This window comes from Octopus bimaculoides, chromosome 16 (assembly GCF_001194135.2).
Source record: "Octopus bimaculoides isolate UCB-OBI-ISO-001 chromosome 16, ASM119413v2, whole genome shotgun sequence".
Classification (NCBI taxonomy): domain Eukaryota; kingdom Metazoa; phylum Mollusca; class Cephalopoda; order Octopoda; family Octopodidae; genus Octopus; species Octopus bimaculoides.
The window spans coordinates 46,459,170-46,463,075 of record NC_068996.1 but is presented as its reverse complement, the minus strand read 5'-3'; the positions used below and the strand labels follow the sequence as shown (position 1 = coordinate 46,463,075).

Sequence of the window (3,906 nt, the reverse complement as noted above, 5' to 3'; positions counted from 1 at the left end):
AAAAAAAAAAAAAAAAAAACGAAATAAAATTACTCTGTTGCTGGATTGAACTCGGAATGCAGGCAGTAAAACTTGGTTTTTCTCTCATACTTGTTGAGATAACGGAACTAGTTTTCTCTTTTTGCTTCAGTAATTCTTACTAATAGAAAAACTCCCATTATTTTCAATTTCATTTGTTTAAATCATTTTTTTAAAAACGGTATTATGTCTGAATATAATACGAGTCACCGGAGCAAAAACTAAACCTCAAAAAGTAACAATGAAAGAAGAAAAGATGAAATTTGTTGTAGCAACAAGCATGAAAGGTTTCTCACGGGGCAGTGTACGAATATTAAAAACTATTCCAACGGAATAGTTTTTGATATTCGTTACATTCTGTTGTGGTAATTGAAATGAAAAGAATGGTATTTATATAAATTCAATGCGTAAAAATTATGTGGCTATCGAATTATGAGATGAAATGTTGTTTTATAAGCAACAAGACAGAGAAGAGAACGTGAAATAGAATCGAATTAATACGCAAGAGGCGTGGTTGTATGGCAAAGAAGTTTCATGCCCAACCACTTGGTTCCTGGCACAGTCCCCCACTGCATTGTCCCTTAGGCAAGTGTGTTTCCGCTATAACGCCGAGTCGACCAAATCCTTGAGTGGATTTGGTAAATGGACACACACACACACATGCGACAGGCTTTTGCCTGTCGCATGTGTGTATGTGTGTCCCATCACCGCTTGTAAACCGGTATTGGTTTGTTTACGTCTCCATAATTGATCCTTTCAGCAAAATGAGACCGATAGAATAAAAATCAGACTATAAATAAATAAATGAAAATAAGTCCTGGGGTCGATTAGTTTCTGCAGGAAAAAAAAAAAATGCCTTCTATGTGGTGGTGGCCAATCGTGGCCGCAGTCCAATGACTGTAAACAAGTCAAATATAACATAGCTAAACCCTCCAGTTACCTTTTTACATTTATAATTTTAGTTCCGTTTACTCTTTGCTTTCTGGATCTTTCTGACACTCCAAAATTGACCAGTATGTGTATATCTATGTGTCTGTGTGTGTATACATTTGTTTGCTTCGAGGAAAACCCAGCCTTGAAATGTCAAAAAGCTGACTACAGTGGAATTGTAATTTTCATTGCAGACGAAGTCCATAATTAGTTTTCTCGTACTATACTTCTCTCTCTCTCTTTTCATAACTTAGTATTAATAAATAAAATAGTAGAAAATTATTATAGGCCCATACATGGTCACGCTTCTCGTGATGTATTCATACTGCATCCAAACGACTATGGCATTTTCGTACTTTTGCTAACATGAGATATTTAAAAGACAACGAATAAGTCTCTGTCAGTCATGAGTGATCTGCGGCCCGCGAGACTCTCTGGACTACACACCTAACAAAAAATTACTTTTTTTCTAGCCATGCGGCCTGTCTGATGAAGAGTCATGTCCCATGCGATCCGCTTCTCGAAAGAGGTTGTCCATTCCAGCTTTCAGCTCAATATGCTAGAAATAGCAGTCAAACCTCTTTCAAAGTACAATGTAACATCTTAAATAAAAGACACATTGGATAATGGTACCCTAGAGACAGTAACCCCCCACCCCACAAAAAACCAGGATGGCCACGGCTGGAACGTTTATTTGGTTTTGGGAGGGGTCAAACATATTTGCTAATCGTCAATTCTATTTACATACAATACCGCAGATCAAGAGCCGGCCCTGTAGCCCACATGCGAGCCTGCCAGGGATGATTATTGAACAAATCAACGTCGATCTACGACGGAAAACCGGCGACCATCTGAAGTAAATGTGAAGTATAATTGCTTCACGTTTAAGGAAAACCTTTCAAAGTTTAGTATTTGTTTGTCGAGTTTATTTGTCGTGACATCCGTGTATTGAAGGTCAAACGAATACGGAAAAACGATCTCGGTTAACATTCAAAACTCGTAAACATACCTTTATCTTTTAGCTGTTTCAGTCTTTGGACCGCGGTCATACTGGGGCACCGCCTTTAAGTATTTAGTCGAACAAATAGACCATAGACTCCAGTAGTTTTCCTTTTTTTAAAGTCTTTTTATCGGCTCTTTTGCCGAACCGTTGTTAGATTCGTAAACAAACCAACACCGGTTGTCAAGAGTTGGTGAGAGACAAACACAAGCACAGAGGCGTGCGTGTACACACACACACACACACACACACACACACACACACACACACAATATTACATACACGCAATATTACATACACACATGATGGGCTTCTTTCAGTTTTCCGTCTACGAAATCCACTGACAATGCTTTGGTCTGCCCAAGGCCATAGTAGAAGATGCTTTCCGCGTAGTGGGACTGACTCCAGGGCCATGCAGTTAGGAAGCAAAGCTTCTTTATTTCATTTAGATTAGCCACAAGGGCTGTACATAGAATGGCAAGAAGCCTGGGATGGACGAGTACATTAATGAGAAATGAGGAAAAGACATGGATGAAAGAAAATGAGAGGAGCACCAGCGCCCACCGACTGGCAACCCCTCGAAAACCTTTGTTCAATAATTACAATATAATATTACAATAATTTTTTTTACCACACGGCTGTGCTTACGCGTGTTAAGTTTCATTTTATTTCACGAAAAAAAAAAAAATGAAATGAAAGGAAAAACGGTTTATGTAATATTAAACATCTCTTCTATCTTTTCCACTTATGTAATTTGAAGGAAAGTAGTGTTACGATCTGATATTTACAGATTAATAAATTTAGTTCCTCCCTCATTTTTCTGCATATCTTGTGTGCTTGGTAACACGTTTGTTACCTAGGTTTTGGATCGATATATATATTTTTTGTGATACGCTTGTTTGTTTTTGTTAGTTCAATCTGGAGGTGCTGATCAAAGTACACGTTCTACTTTCATTCATTCGTTTTTCTCGGTTGTTTATCTAAACAAAACTTGTTACCCCCACTTGTGTGTGTGCGTCGAAAACATAATGCATTTTGTTAATTCTTCGTTTCTGCAACTTTTGTACACTTGATAATTCTAATTGAAACGAAACACACCCCCGCGCTCCCCCAGAAAAGAAAAAAAAACTATTAGTTGCACTAATATTTTTGGTTAATCTGTTTGCGTGTGACTTTCACATTTATTTATTACAATACGAACGGACTAGCAGACAACGGGTGTCAGAGTTCACTCAACGACCTGCTTTCCGAAAGTATTTACCCAGATAGATTTTATTTCTTGATGATAGATAAAAGTGCGCTTTAACCCTTTTCGTAACCAACTTGCTCAAGACGAGCCCAAGTTTCATGATATAAATTTTCTGTTTTAAAATAATCTAAATGTAAGGCTGCCATCAAAATTTCGGTGAAAGTAAAGAATACGCAAACACAGGGTTTAGGATTTACGCCGAAAACGGATGTTGTGCCTATTTTTTACCTCCTCCAATCCAAACATCATCTTAATAATGAGAGTTATTTTACCAAATACTTCAATTATTTTAAAAATAAACTGAAACGAAAGCAGAGTATTTAAAGAGAAATATGGTATCATCATCATCATCATACGTCCGTTTTCCATGTTGGTATGGATTGGACGATTTGACAGAGCTGGTAAGCTGGGGAGCTGCATCAGGTTTCAATCACATTTGGCATGGTTTCTATGGCTGGATGCCCTTCCTAACGCCAACCACTCCAAAAGTGTAGTGGGTATTTTTTTTTTTTAGGTGTTACTGGCACGTAGCACTGTATGATCTCACTTGGCTTGACCAGTCTTCTCAAGCATGGTATATTGGCAAAGGTCTTGGTCACCTGTCACTGCCTCTGTGAGGCTCAACATTCAAATGGTGCTTTTTATGTACCAGTCACACAGCACTGGCATTGGCCACGATTACAATTTCATGAAAGAGTTAAAGTGGTCT

General features: G+C 38.1%; 1 protein-coding gene across 2 annotated transcripts in view; it reads left to right on the top strand.

Moving 5' to 3' along the window:
* LOC106872229 (N-acetylglucosamine-6-phosphate deacetylase) overlaps positions 1 to 3,906 on the top strand; it is a 165,956-nt gene that overhangs the window by 865 nt on the left and 161,185 nt on the right. The window lies entirely within an intron of this gene.